Genomic DNA, 16208 nt, shown 5'->3' with positions numbered 1-16208 from the left:
ACATAGCAATATTTTTACAAAGTATATCAAGAAGTGAAAAGAAAACATGATAGCATGCTGTTTCATTGTACATTTCCTTGCAGTCTTGAAGAGACTCAGCACATCTTTTCTAGGAAAAAGGATTGTCCTCATTTGATTCAATTCCAGGGGTGACCAGGCAGTTCGCAATTTCAGAATGAACCACATGATTTTTACAAAAGGCAGAAACAACAGCTTCAAAGGGCCAGCTCATAAGCATGAAACACTTTTGAAAGTTTGTCTTTTAAACTCCCAAACAGCTGCTTGAATAAAGTGGTTTCGACACGCACCTCGCTTGCAACAAGATTTACACTGCAGGCTGCATAATTGTCCTGGCAGCATCTCATCTTGGCTTTGAGAACCTTCCAGGTTCCCATCACAGATTACATATAAGCCAAAACTAAAACGCAGCTTTTCAAAATCCTCAGAAGTACCTTCATATTTAATGGGAACATGCGTGTGCCATGTCATGTACTAGGGGCTACTCACACTTCAGCATGCAACTGCGTATTTACTTACTAAGGACAGGATTTACATCTGTTTTTTGGCCCCATAACAGATGCACACCACTATAGGGTCCTAATATACTGCCTACACAGCCTACTCCTGCAGAAAGAACAGACATCCCATTTTTATGACATTTTAAATAAGGGCAGCAAGTGTTGATTTTGCACATCTTACTACATCACAGCCCTGCAACATCCTCTTGAGGGCTTTTAAACTAGCAACTCATACTCTAAGTTATTTGCCTTGCATGCAAACTAGAAAACATCCCACATTTCTCACCCCTCCTGCCTTCACAACAATCTCAATCAAACTTCTATAGAGGAAAAAAGGTGACTTTGAACAAAAGAGAAGTGGCAAGTGACTGTCTCAAACATTAGCTGGAAGAGACTCGAGCTCTTTTCTCATTTATCCACTGTGCCAAACAGAAGTAGACCAGCAAGTCTCGCACAGTAACAGGGTAATGCCTCATGCTAGGATTTAGAAGGGGCCCTAAGTTCATGGACAAAAAACATTTTTGATAATAACATTTTCGATAACATCAATGAAATATGTAAAGTAGTTCTGTAAATACAAAGCATTATTGTGCACAGATTTCATATTGCAGCATTGCTTCCACATCAGCAGTGAGTTTCCATAAGAGGTGAAGTGGCCCCATTATCTACCTCTGCTTAGACTGCAGTCCTCACCGAAGGCCAAATCTTCAGCCTGCACAGACCGAGACTATATCACTTAATGCTACTGGAGATTTTCTGCTGTGCTGTAAACAGATTTAGCTCTTGCAGCTCTGGTGTACATGATAGCTGTTTTCAGTGCATGATGCTTTATGGAGACAACATAACGCAGACAACTCCCTGCTCTTTGAAAGGCAGACATCTCCCACCATCTGACTCTAAAAATTTATGTACCTTAGGGAACCCAACTGAAATGGCAGCAGAAACCTTTTTATTTCATTTTGTTAAGATTAGATTAGAAGGTATGCATTTTGAAGTGGAGCACAAAGGCTGTAGTAGTGGGAGTTTCAGAGGCTCTGCCAAGGAGGGAGAACAAACTGCATTTGAGGCACTCAGCAGTAGGTTATGTAAATCTCTAAGAAGTAGCGAGACATTGAGGGAGATGAAATCAAGCAGAAGACAGCTGTGAACCCTGAGGACAAGCAGAGAGCAGCGCAGGGAAACAACCTGGGAGAAAGACAAGAAACTGAGTACCAGTCCCTAGTGCTGAAGGGCAAGGAGATGTCAAGGCGGAGCTTTCTGGGAGACAGTTGATGCTGAAGATCTAAAGATTTGGTGTGGAATAAAGAACTGATTGACTTGAGAACTGTCAAATAGGGACAGCAGGTTAAATCACATACAAGAATTTAGTAGGGAAATAAATGGTCCTGCAAGCCACAGGAATCAATAAAATAGTTTAAAAAGAAAGATGCTACTTATGGCAATGCTGACAAATAAAGTTGGATGGGACAGTGAAAACCAAGACAGTTCAGCAAATAAATATAAAACCTAGTATATAGACCTAAATACAAGATGTGTATAAAGATCTAGTATGCATTTCCAAGAGACGGAAAGATGCAATCTTATTCAGCATAAATAGGCAGAACTCACTGAAAGAGAAGGATTCCCTTCTAGTCACTGAACCAGACACCTTCAGACATCACAAGGCTTGTGGTGCAGTTCCCAACACTCTGTTGCATGCATCACAAACACAAACATACAAGGCTAACAATGGTTCCCCCCCCAAACCTTAAGTGTCCATAAACAGCATGTGCAGTAGGTGGCAGAATAGGAGGAAAAACATTGGTATTGACCTTCATCCATTACTGATAGATGCTCCCATAAAGAGTAAAATGAGGCTTATTTTGTAATTGTCATCTAACACAATGATTTACTGAGCAATATAGCAAAGCTTACCACGTAACTTCATTTTTGTACTCCCTGATTTACTGTGAATACAGCAGAGCTTATCACGATGTAACTATTCTGTGGGAAAAAGTTGGCACCAGCTTGGGGTAGGGTTTCACAGACCATTAATGACTGACAGGTTCATTTCAAATGAGTTATAAAAGAGTTCACTGCACAAAATTATCATGCCTATGTGATATTCAGATATTTTTACTTTATGGCTGTGTAAACATTCCTTGCTATCAAGAAACTATCAAACAAGCACATATATTACAGGACTGAATTGGTTTACATTTCTCTTGTATTTTGTACATTATTTTTCATAATCAGCCTCCTGTTTTTACAGTCCATATGTGACAGTGGAAATATCTCCCCTTTCCTTCAAATTGGACTGGATACGTATAACACTCCAACCCTATTATGAAATGTTAAATGCTCTCAGCTTAAGTAAATATATTCACAAAAATCACACTTTTGCAATTCCGGAGGTTAAGATGTCTGTAACAGACAAAGTAGATGCCAGTTAAGAGTCCTAAGGCCCAGAAGAAAAGGTAGACACCACTTAACTGTTCACCTATTTTTCCTTTCCTCAGTTGATCTTAGCAGCATTGCACATCATATTTGGACCAGCATGATAAAGCTTTGGTCTCCACTGAACTCCTGTCCCTAAGGGGTCCTGCCAAGAGACTTGAAGCCAGGTACAGACAACTGCGGGTGAGAGGGGAGATCTGATCAGGTGTGAGAGGGTCTCTTTGGTGCTTTTTGTACAAAGCACAAGAAATGGACAGAGCAGAAGATAGTTTAAATTCAGTTGTGTTGAATGTTAAAAATGCAGAACTGAAAAGATTATCCAGCAGCTACTGTGAGTGCACCCCATTCACTGCCAGGCCTTGCCTGAAGAACCAGGAAAGAGGACAGCACTTGAAGTAGTCTGCAGGAGTCAACAGCTATTCAGTGTGCTTGTAAATACCAAATTCACTTTCCCTTCATTATCAGTAACAAAGGGCTTCACACAAGATAAGCTCTTCATCTAATACAGCCACACTACAAATTCTATATTCTGCAGAGGAAAATTTCACGTTGCTTTCACCTTGCTAAAGTGAGAAAACAAAATATCAGAAAGGTACCTGATGACCATTTTACTTTAAAACCTGTGCACAACATTTTACAGCATGATTATTGGGTGTCTATTGTTGTTCAGTTAGATAGATGACAAGATCTCTGTTCATTCTGGAAAGAAGTCAGACTGGTTACAGGCTCTAATATCCTGGGTGCACACGCACTGCTAGGATGCCCAGCTGGGACCCAGGAACCAGGACTGGCTTCCCTAGGGAGCAATGAGCAACCCACTGAACATGAACCAAACACTCTCAAGACAGGCCTGAGCCAACTGCACTCCAACACCCTGCTCAGTGCAGATACAAAAGGTTACTGGCCCTGCCCTGAGTTAATACCTAGTCCTCTTCCCACTACAGTGACACGCAACCTGGTCTGAGCCTGGCAGCAAAAGCTGTAGCTGAAACCAGCAGATTGTGCCCATCGTAGGACGTTAAGAAAAAGTTTATTCTCTGAAAGAGTGGTGGAGCATTGGCTCAGGCTGCCCAGGGAGATGGTGGAGTCACTGTCTCTGGAGGTGTTCAAGAACTGTGTAGATACGGTACACAGGGACATGATTAATGGGCACTGCTGGTAATAGGTGGGTTAGGTGATCTTGGAGATCTTTTCCAACCTTAGCGATTATATGATTTTATTTTATTTTTTTTTTTTTATCTCCAGCAATTTGTGCTTTGTCCTCAATTTAAGGCAGTCTCTTAAGTACCCACAGTGATTGGGCAGTGTGAAGAGAGCCGTGGTAAAAGAAACTGTCTGCGCAGAGGTTTTCACACAACCCCTAGACAATGGAAGCAAGTAGATTTGCTTTAAAAACAAGTTAAATCTGCTACAAAGGTGTTTCCAGACTAGTATGTGCCAGCAACACACATACTTCAGCTCAGGCATGTGACAAACTGCTCTACAAACCAGAAACAAGAGCACATCAATGCATGCTGCAGGTCCTTCCACAGACTATTGCCCTCCAGCTTCCTCATCTGCTGACATGATTCACTATTTTGCCACAGGACTGTCTGACCTATTAAAAATGTATCTGGACACACAGCTGTACCCTGTGATGTAGTTAACTCCAATCCATCAGATTGATTTAGGGAAAAGGAATATGCTTATCTAGGAAGCTAAGAACCACACAGTAGAGAAGAAACAGCTGGCAAGTCTTAAAGACAAAGAGAAGGCTCTCTTCAGACTTTTCTTGTATAATTTATGCTGTAGACATTTTACTCTGCCTAATTGCCCCATTTCAATTTAGGGTCAGTTAATCAATGACTTCTGCATAACAGAGATGAGCCCAGGATGCAGAACAAACGCATAAATTTGGTGTGCCTTTTTGCAGGCTCTACTTACACTGCTTTATCTTCTGCATTTGCTTTCTGGAGTTGAGATTTCTTCTCTTTTGACTCATCCCCAGCAAACACCCACACTCTCCCTCTTTTGAGTCACTGTTTCTGTATTTTTAAATCATGATTACACTTCTGTAAAATGTAGATTTCTGAAGTACCTCGCCATTGCTTTTTACTATGATTGTTTTATTATCCTGCTATTTTTGTTTTGAAAGTCTGCTTCTCAAGCCTACCCGGGTGGTAAGATCCCAGATGTATCATGAAACAAACGTTGACTTTTTGCCTACCTTCCAAAGTCTTGTTTTCATGCTTTTCTTTTCCTCACACAGTACATGCAGCAGAACTTTTAAAGTAAGAATATATTAACCCATGTGCTTGGAAGAACCCACAGATTTTCCAATTTGCTAGACTAATCTGTGTAGAGCAGCTGGAAGCAACAACATTCAAAGATTACGCCAATTAATCCCCACATGTAAAAGGTCTCACTTGGCAGGTACTCCAGGCAACAGCTTTGTAGGATGAGGCCTGTATTATTCCATTTTTACACTAACACTGCATTTGAACAATATCCAAACCCCCTTGTAGATGTCCTGATGGAAGAAGCTGCACTACCCCAGATGGACAGACTCCCCTGCCTCAGCTTTGCCCTATAAGAATCTGGTGAGATAGTTTTCTGTAGTTCAGGAAGTCAGAACTTTAGAGTAACAGTATTTGGAAAGTCTGACTGAAAAATAGTTTAAGTGACTGAACAGGGTCACTGAAATCAATAGGCAGTTTTCCCCCACCTTCCTCTAGAGGCTAGATTAAATTCAGGATTGGAGTTGTCCTAACAGAGACACCACAGAATATAGGAGGAAAGATGACATCATCAACCACATTTCTTCCACACATTGGAAAAGAACTCAATAAGGTTTTTTTTCCTCCCTTTTTTTATATGGTTTACAAATTCCAGTTGCTCCGCTTAGTGCCTGAAAGAGTGCCATAGATTGTGCAAAAGCTGATATTGAGAATAGGTATTTTAGGGACTCTTAGCCAATCCATTCTGCTAAAAATTACTGGAGTGACTCTCCTGAACTTCCTAGGGTTTAGATCAACTTATCACTGTGTACACAGTATTGAAAAGAGCAAACAACTGAAGCATAACAACCAGCTTTTTCTCAGCTCTCAAATAAACTTGCATCCTCATTTCTGATGTAGACTCCAAGGATTTGTCAGAAGTTTCTCATGACCGATTAGAAACCAATGATATATTTGGGCATTGGAGCAGAAGAGAAATGGCAGCTTCAGGGAAGGCACATAGTCAGATGGCATCTCCCATCCCCAAGAGGGGGAAAGGAGCTTAGGCTCACCAAAACTGTCTTTGGCATAGTAGACACCCTGAGATATTAAACTTAGCACCTATAAGCAGTCAGCACAAAATATAAAAATACAGACAGGGCAGGTTCTTTGCAGTTAAGAACATGTTTAACAGAGTAATTTACCTTAGCTAATCCATACCTTATCCCAGCAGGACAGAGAAGCAGGAACTGAGAGTACCACCAGGCAGATCCATCCCATAGTACCAAGCCAGGAGAGAAGTACAGCTCTGGGGATAAAGCCAGCTTCAACCACTAGCCCGTTACTAGAACAACTCACAGGATGGCACAGGTCTGAAGTCAAGATAGGCGGTCAACCCACTATGCAAGATCAGGATAAGAGATAATCCACAGACTGCCAGACATATCCATAGGGACAGGGCAGATCTGCAGCTCAGCCAGGAGACCCGTGAACAAGCCAGGGTCTGTAGGCAACTACAGCTGTAACTAAGCAGAGAACCCATGCTCCTACAGCATTATGAAAGAGAACAGGTGTGCCTGGGCTGAGGTTAAACAGAGCTCCTGGGCCCATTGTTAGGGAGTGGGAGGCTCCAGGTGAGGCTGGTCAGGGTCGTTGAAAGCATCTGCACACCTGACAGCTCATGAAATAATAAACATCTCTGCACATTTACAGCAAAGCAGTGGTTTAGACTGTATTATGCTATGTGCTAAAATAATAATAATACCCTAGATACCCTGTGAAAGTGTTGAAGGAGGTGTCTTAAAAACACCAACAGTGACATGGGGCCTCAGTCAGAATTTGAAGTTTTATTCAATATTTCTCAGCAGAATTCAGAACTGCTCAGGGAGATGCAGCACTGCACGATAAAAACATCTTCTTACTTACCACAACAGACTATCGTACTGCATCAAAATGCTTCTGGTACCAAAAATATTTAATATCAATTTTGCAATTGAAAATCACAGCTCCAAATTTTTGCATGTGTTTTATCAACACATATTATTATTATTCAACACACACTGAACCATTATGTTCCTTGTTCCAAAGTGGGCAAAATTTGCCATAAAAGGTCTGATCAAAATCCAACAAACTCAAGATTGCCCTTTTCTTTGGAGTGAGTAGAATAGGACTACCTGGGGAAATTTGTTTCTATTGCCAAAAGAGAGAATCAGACTGATGATGGTTTGGCTAATCAGGAATATGTATAATGTATTTCATCTTCAGTTTTTGAGAAAACCCTGTGTCAGAAACGTGTGCTGTAGGTGGAATAAATTCAACACTGTTTAAAATTAGAAAGCATTCTGAGATCACATGTAAAACAAACATGGTCAACAATAAGGTTGTTTTAAAAGCTATTGAATTTGCAGTAATATTCCTCTTTTGAATACACTGCAATTAGTATTTTATTGATCCAAAAGTTCTCAGTATTTCAAAGGCTCTGATTACAATTTTTTCAAAATATGAGAAAAGAAATATTGTGCCAATTATGTGAGCAATCTGAAGTCTATAGTGTGCATCTCCTTTACAGGACAAAACAGCAGCAAAAGGAAATAAAAGCCAGTGTCAATCTTTGATGAAATTAACACAATTTAAAGCTGCTCCAGGCAAAACAATGAAATCTGTAATTTATCAGCACTGGATAACATCACCAGGGGAATTATTTAATGATTAACTACAGTGGGCTGGAGCCTGGGGTGAGGCGTGGTGGCTTATGGCTGCACTCAAGTGTGTTGTGCCTCCAGAGCCGACACGGCTATCCATTTCCATGGGAGAACAGCCCTAGCATGTGCTAAACCTTGTACATCCATTCAATGGGCCAGGTGCAGGCTGAGGGCAGCAGGGAGGTGAGCTCTTGGCTTTGCAAGTGTATGAGGATGCTGGGCTTATGCTGAAAGCACGGATGTATTAGGACAGCTTTAAATGCAAAACCAATAAAACCACTCACCGTGCTGAGGGTAAAAGCAGCTCTGCCGTTGATGCAGATTTTATCATCGACTCTTGTAGAGTCGAGATTTTCACACCAAGTATTTTTTGCTATAAAGAATTGAAAAGGTGAAAGATCTACTTGCTACTATTTAATATTGTAAGTGTAAGTACTGGCAAATTACATTTCTGCGCTTCATGGAAGCAATCTGCTTCTGTGACTAACCAGATTTCTGTGGTGGAGCTTAATGACAGGGCTCAGGATGACCGAGAGGAACTGTGGGGAGATGTGTTGAGTGTTCCACCCTCCCGTGAGGTGCAGAGACACAGGCAGGGTTCAGAACTGGAGGCCAAGAACCTTTCTGCAGCCTCCGATATAAGGAAAGCTGGACTGATTATTAATCTACTGGAATTAAAGGCAGGCAGAACTTAATTAACCAAGGAGGAGTAGTGGCTCAGGAATCTTCTCCCAGCTGCAGTTGAGCTCCAAGACATGCTCCTTGTACTGTCATCAGGGTTTGTCCACAGAGCCACCTGTGCTTGTCCAACAGCTTGGGTGGCCCTCAGATGCTGATTTGGTCTTGGCATCTTCCCACCAGAGTGTTAGGGCCTGCATTCTGCGTGTGGGCATGTCGGAGCCTACCATGATGGAGCCACAAATCTTTGGAGCAAGTGCGCCTCTTCTCCCAGGAGCAGTGCTTCATGAAGCTGCACGACTTTCTACAGCAGATGAGCAAAGGAAACACTTAATTCCCTACATTATGTTTCTCAGCCTGAAAACAGTGGAAATGATGTGCCAGAAATATCCTCGATCAATTTATGCATCATGGTAATCAAATAGCACATGGGTTGTTGATTTAATAATACATCTTTGCTATAAAGATATTGCAAGTGTGGGAAATATATCAGTTTTTTAAGTATTATGGTCATTATGATCCATTGGGATGTTAGCTGCATTGTCTTGGCCATTTTGTGTCTGGGTTCTCTTGAAATTTGTCATTTTTATGCACCTCAGAAATGTCTTCAAACTGGCAGATGCTTTGTCATTATAACTATTGTGATGAACACCAAAAAAGTTCTTGTTGCTGCAATTAACAGAAGTAAGGCTGTGTCCCCAAAGTCTGTCTGAAATATTCTTTATAACACAGATTGTACTATTCCCCCTCTAAATCTTGCTGCTGATTAACAGGTTTGTTGGTTCATTCTGTCGTTTTTTGTTATTTTTCCTGAAGAATATGTTGTTTTCTAGTTTGCTACTAGTCTCCACAAGTAACACTGTGGTCTAGCTTTGTGTCTCCAAGCCTATAGTAAGTGAGAAACATTTTGTAGAATTTTCTTTTGCTTTTGAATTTTTCAACATGCACATGGGATGAGAATGTAACAAGGCTCCAATAGAATTGTATAATTGGATCAAAACACACTTCACCCACATATGAGCTGGATTGGTTGTGATAGATGTCAGGAGAAACTCTAAGGCAACACTAAAATTCTTTTATTCCATAACTGCCAAATAAAATAGTACTAGAAGCCTGTGAGCAAAAGCCTCCTGGTTTGTTTGGTGTAAGTAGGAAAAGAGCAATCAGATAGCTGATAGGGCATCAGTGAAATCGCATTATGGGAAGCCAAGTGACAGGACTGCCCCACCTTCCTCCCTTTTTCATTTCTATTTCAATTCTGAACACACTAATCATGGTTAAGTCATTTGCACCCTCAATCTAAACCAGGTATGTAGCAAAACCCCAACAAGGTGTGCATCAAGGGAAAGCTGAGACCTCTGCACCATGCTGCAGGGCAGCAGTTTGCAGAGTCCCCCAGGTTGCAGGTGCCTCAAGCTGGAACCTACAGATAATGTCCATTCCTACATGGCCCCTCCAAGCAGTGCCTCAGAGGAGGATGATGGAGTGTGGCAGTGAGGGGAGGAGGTGCGCAGCCAGGGCCCTGCATCAGCAGCTTTCCTCTGTGAGACGTCCAGGAGAACAAAGTGGGGAGGGCAGAGTACTCGCCAAGTCCTACCAGCACCCCGATGAAGCTTATGATTATTGCATGTGGTGCCTAGATTTTATGTCAGCGATGCCATACAATTAATTAGATTTAGGCTAGATGAGAATACATTAGACACAGTGAGACGCCACCTTCCTGCCTGTCCATCCTTGGAGGAGAGGGGCACTGTTTCTTTCCTTATGCATATTCCCTTAATAATATATTTGTCACAAAGATTCTTCCTACACCCATCTGGTATATAGATATTTTCCCAGATTTGTCATTTTTTATGTTCCAAAACCTATTTTACTTCACATGCTTTCATAATGAAGCAGCAAAAGCCTGCCATAACTTGATATATGGAGCAGAAATCACATCTGTGCCAGGCTTTTCTAATCAGATAAAGCACTGAATACCCGCAGTGCTTATTCTTCTGGCCTTTGACTAGATGTACCTGAGTGACTTCCAGTGCCAGTCTAGTCTTGTATTCACAATTAAACTACAAAATACCATTATATGCTTTAGCTTTTGGCTAATTTCAGTGCTTTTAAAGCAAAAGAAAAAAAAAGGAACCATCAGAAGTGTCTACCAGCAGCCCCCTGCATGACACAGACCACGGAAACCCATTCTGCAGTTCAGGCACCAGCCCAGCTAGCAATTCTTGAACTAGAGCATACCTTTCAGAGCGCATCTTCCCTCACCCTTCCTTGCACAGCGGACATGCACAGCACACCGTGCAGCACTCTGTGAGTCAGGACCTGCAGCGAGAGAGCTCTGCAAGTGGGTAGCAGGGCTGGGGGCTTCAATGACATTGAGCTTACTAATATGAGCCCTGAATAGAAGGATAACCAGTGTGGCAAGGAACTTTGTTTAACCCAGACAGTCACAGGGAGGTGCTGCCTTCCACCGAGCCTTCACCTGCCCTGCTGTGACCTGGCTCCCCGCCACTGCCTGGCTGCTTTGCGTGCACGTTGCTGTCAGCCAAGATGGATTCTGCAGGAGATAATTTCATCTGAAGCCACATTAGCTCCCCAGATGTGCTGTCTGCTCCTCATGGCACATCCCAGGAGAGGCCACTCTGGCATGGCAGAGACAGGAAGGATGATGGTTTGTGGCACTCCCCTACACCAAATCCCCAGAGAGAGTTCCTCCTACTTTGAATTTCCTCTGTTCATATAAAGCAAAAGGACAATCTGAGACATTGCTCTCAGTATAGTTCAAAACACAGTTTGAAGTGTGAATTTTTCAATATTTGAAGCATTGGCTTTTATGATTTATTTATTAATATTCCAGGACAAGCATTGCAGAGTGTAGCTGGTGCCTACTCCAGTTCCGACATCGACTGAATGAATAGCAATATTTTCACAGGCATTTTGTCCATTGCTATGCAGATAGACTGTGCCTCTGAATAATAACACAGGGATATCAGCAGGTAAGATCAAGCATTCTGGAGAATCAATTAAAAAAGGCTCTGAAACACAACAGCTCGTACTGTTTCATTTCTGCCGACAGCAGGTATGAGCAGGACCTGGCATTACCCCGGGTATGACTCAGGCGTGGGAGGTGTGCGGGGTTGGCTGTCTCTTATCCCTGGAGTCCACCTTGTAATATTGCCGGTATCCGTGTGTAACAGATAGTGTTGTGCACTGGGCTGGAAGATAATAAATAGATGTGAGCCGATGATTTACAAGAGGGTGCTTGGAACTCCTTGAACCACTGGGAAAGGCAAACTGCGCTGCTACAAGGTTGTGCTGTCAACCTCGCAATAGTTTTTCCTCTCTCCTGAGGGCAATTTCTCCAAGATGTAACTTGCTTCCTGCCTCATCATCTGGAAATTCACAAATCAGAGGAATTGTGGTTAATTACTAAAATGGCTGATCCATAGATCCTTAGCTGTCAGAGCCTGTCGGAGAGGAGGGGTTTAATTGTTGTTTTTCTCTGAAAAGGATTTCTCCTAAAGTGATGAAATAACTCACATTAATGAAGATTGCAAATAGAAGACATTTGTGATTATTTCTAGTTGTTGAAAGAATTGCTTATTTAAAATGCATTGCTTTCTTCCATGAAGAAACTTATATTTCTTCAAACTGCCAGAATAAATTTAGCCCAAAAACATTCATAACGAAGGATGAATGTGTATTCAGGCTAACACTGTATGTGATCTCTGATCATATAGTAGTTAAGTTATACAATCACAGTGATTTATGGTACTAAACTGTGGAGCCTCATATCTGCAGGGGTGTGGGTAAAGGGGTGGAACTCTCATCAATCAAAAGACTACACTTGTTTGGCACTGGGATAATTAAAGCAGACAGTAAAAAAGCAGGAAATAATATTTAAAAAATGAAATCTGAATTTCTATCTGCATAGTGTTATTAAGCAATACAGTACTGAGCCACCTCTTTAAACAGCCTGCCTAGAAATCCACTTATTACCTTGTAGCTCTTGATATATGTATTCTCCATATTCATGCTGAAGGTATGCGTAGAGCAGTTATATAATGCGCACACTGTCCTGGGCTTAAAAACCTGTGATTACAAATAATGGCCATCTTTCCAGTTTATGCCTAGACAGAGTCAAAATGAGAAAGAAAAGAAAATATATATAACCAATATTGAAGTGCAAATTTCCAAACTGTCCCTCATCTCACTATGTTTCTTCTGGTTCACCAATATCAGGTAGAAAGAGCTGGGCACAGCAAAGGGATAGCACAGAGGAACTGTATTAATCAACCAATGTTTTTAAAAAGTTTAATTAACTGCATATTTTGTAAAAGCCACATTTCATTACTGTTTGTTAGGAAGATGGAAGCATGCACTGGAAACACTAATTCTAATTATTACTTCAAGTGGGAGTTTTTGGCACAAGGTCAAGGAATAATAGAAGAATGTGTGAATCTGCGCTACAGCGTAGCAGCAAGACTAATCATTTGAATAAAGCCAGTTGCTTTTTCTTGGACTGTCTGTGTGCTGTTCAATGTTCTGGATGAATCTAACACAATCAGCCTGTTCTCTGGTGTATATCCACTTCCTGCTGACTCAGGGCAGCTTGCCTCTTCTGCCATTTATTAAAATGAAACATTCCCATTAAAACACCATTTTTCAGAGAGATGACCAAACAGATATTAGTAATGACATTATTAAAACTATTTTGTTTAAAATGAACTGTCACACTTGTGTGTTGCAAAGCAACACAAACAAATCTATTAAATTTAGTGAGAGATTGCTTTGAAGAGCTGGCTTGCTTGCTTTCTATTAGAAGGTATTGCAGAGGGGATGTGATGTGTGCTCCAGGAAAACGCCAGCTTTTATAGCCATTAAAAAAGAAGGAGTACTGTTCCTAGTACTCTCTATAGCAAATAATGTATAATTCATGGATTTCATTAATATGCAAATATGATCCATGGTCTCCTATGTTTATATCTCCTAATAATCTATTAATGGTTTTAAAAGTAAAGGGTAATAGAAACATTTTCTATGAGCAACATTTACTCAGGCTCTCTGCGCTTTTCTCTAGTTGTATCTCACAATCTCGTATAGAATTAGAACAGAAACAATGGAAATTAATTCACCTATGATTATTAAATAAATATTAATTGAACATAAGGCCACAGGCCGAGTATTCTGTGATTCTGTAATGAAAGACCTTATTATCATTAGATGTCAACGAGTCTTACAAAAACCCTGTGCTAGGGAGATGGAAAGGTACTTAAAATGACCCCTAGATCTGGAAATATAATTTGGATTTTGATTTCAACTCCCGCATCAAACACAGGCAGACATAAAAACGAAAATCAGATTTGTTCTGAAGACTCGGAGTTTTCCATTTTTTTCTTAGTAGGAGTGAGTTTCCAGTCTCATGCAATCTTGTCCAGCATGTTAGGATCAGCTACTCCTCACTTCCATACTCCAGTCAAAATGTTAGGGGTATCAATCTGAAAAAACACCAATACCCACTTTGTTATTATCAGTGTTGTTTCTAAAGCATTGGTGGGCAGACAGTTCCAGATGATGTCTGTTTCTGCCCTGGGCTCGTGCTGCTCGCCGGTTCACTCACTCTTCCTCCCTCCTTGCAGTGCCGTCTCCGTGCCATCACACAGCCCCAGCACTTCTCCCTGTGCTGCCACTGCACAGCCCCACCAGCGCTTTCCTTTCCTTCTGAGACATCGCTGAGAGATCTGCCAGGCAGTGACTTCACTCCTGCACTTATCAAAACAAAGAGAAACAGTGCAGGACATGGGCACATCTGCTCTTTGTAAAAAAAAAAAAAACCAAAAACACAACAAAACAACAAAAAAAAACACATATAAAGCAATCATGCTGTAGGCAATAATAAACCACTTTAATTAACTAATGGAAAGAAACATCCTGCCAAGGACAGCTTTGATGATTTTCATATTACATCCCATAAGCACTGGGCAATATTTTAGACCAGGGTCAAAGACCTTTTGTCCGAGCATAAGGAGAAAAGGCAGCTCAGAAAACATCTATGTGCTATGCATATTGACCTAGATGTATCCATAAAAACCTGATATGTTTAGTAGTGGCTACCTGTCAGTACAAACAAACACAATTGCATTCACAGGGAAAATACACCCATTTTACACAACAAGAAAGCCTGTTGGTACATACACTTCACAGTTCGTTACAGACTTTCCTAATTAAATGAATATAACAAGTTGATTAGACTTTAGAAGCTCCGAGAAAAGTCAGATCCACTTATACTGAAAAGTAGGACTCAGAAATAAATTATTCACAGTTGATTAGACTAAGACAAGCATTTCTCAAACATTTCTCAATACTTCAGAAAAAGCGACATATTGAACTCTATTTTACTGTGAGGCTCAAAATGGCAATTAACAGTCCTAAGCTGCATATAAAACCCACTATGAACCACATTTACAAGAACACTGTGCGTGAATCAAATTACGTTATCTTTGGTTTGAAGAACTTAGAAATAATTGCCAATAAGTATTCATGTATAGGACCAATTTTTTGAAACAAGTTATTTTAATTACTACTAGTGTCAGGAGTACATGTAGGCGATTTTATTAGATTTAATGTGTTTAGTGAAGCTCCCTGAACTGTAGCTGGTTTATTTCTCGAGAAGATCATATATTTAATATATCTTTATTATTCTTACTTTCTAATATTGTATTTATTTGTAAATGAAATCTCAATATCTTATGCTTACAATAATTTCATAGAAAATACCAGTGTGAAGCACGGTAATGTATCATCACCAAAGAAATCAGAATACCATGTAGATCTGGGTTTCTATACACCACACTGATAATATAAATATCCTTCAAACTGCATGTCTTTACAGCCATCTGCAATTGTGCCCACACTTGGATTCAGTGATGTACAGGAGCCTTTCCATGAAAGATATAACTGGAAAAAAGGGAGAGAAAGAAGGAGAAGGTCCATAAGAGGGGAATGTCTTGGTCTTGAAAAGCAACTGAAATCATTGCTGATTTTAGACCATCCAGATAGCAGCTTTATCACTTCTATTGTCCTCACTCTCAAAAATGGAATTCCTTGAACCCACCACTTTCACTTTATTTAAAAAAATATCGAATGATATCGGTATTGACTTTGTCAATAAACGATCCAAAAAGGAATGCCATTGCCAGATATTCATGCACACAAAAAGAGCAGTCTTAACAAATACCATGCAACCCTTCAAGTCATACTACTCATGGATATGATTTCCTTTTCTTGTCTTTCCTAATTGCTGAGAGCATACATCCAAACAATTTCAAACTGCAGTGACAGTCAAAAGGCATAGAGCAAACCACACAGACCAATCCATGCAAAAACGTTGTGCTGTGCAGCTGGAAGCTGGGCTAGGACACATCCTGCCTGGCATGCCAATATGCAGCACAAGACCACAGGCACAGTACTGCTACCTCCTTCCCCAGAGAGAGCAGACATTGCTGGCCCTAACAGAGCACAGCTCGAGGAACAGGGCAATAAAGATAAAGCAATGAAGCTCTTTGTGATAATCAATATTTTACATTCATCCAATTTCAAAGCTATGCCTATTTCTTAATATGCAATATCTTGAACACGTCAATCCCATGCGAAGGTTCTACAGACATCTGCACATATTC

General features: G+C 40.8%; 1 long non-coding RNA gene across 7 annotated transcripts in view; it reads right to left on the bottom strand.

Moving 5' to 3' along the window:
- Positions 1-11170: 11170 nt before the first annotated feature.
- LOC122181091 overlaps positions 11171-16208 on the bottom strand; it is a 41147-nt gene continuing 36109 nt past the window's right edge. For 5 of the 7 annotated variants that reach the window (XR_006179338.1, XR_006179334.1, XR_006179340.1 and 2 more), the window contains exons 5-8: positions 15353-15486; positions 14050-14292; positions 12529-12659; positions 11171-11921 (exon numbers count right to left, since the gene is read on the bottom strand). This is a non-coding gene — a long non-coding RNA (uncharacterized LOC122181091). Of the gene's footprint in view, positions 11922-12528; positions 12660-14049; positions 14298-15352; positions 15487-16208 lie in introns of all 7 variants that reach the window. The other 2 variants (XR_006179336.1, XR_006179335.1) reach the window with 2 other exon arrangements.

The sequence above is a fragment of the Lagopus leucura genome, unplaced genomic scaffold, assembly GCF_019238085.1.
Source record: "Lagopus leucura isolate 7727_CA_CO unplaced genomic scaffold, USGS_WTPT01 Super-Scaffold_100009, whole genome shotgun sequence".
In the NCBI taxonomy this organism is placed as follows: domain Eukaryota; kingdom Metazoa; phylum Chordata; class Aves; order Galliformes; family Phasianidae; genus Lagopus; species Lagopus leucura.
The sequence above is the reverse complement of the archived record's forward strand: the minus strand, read 5'-3'. Positions and strand labels throughout refer to the sequence as shown.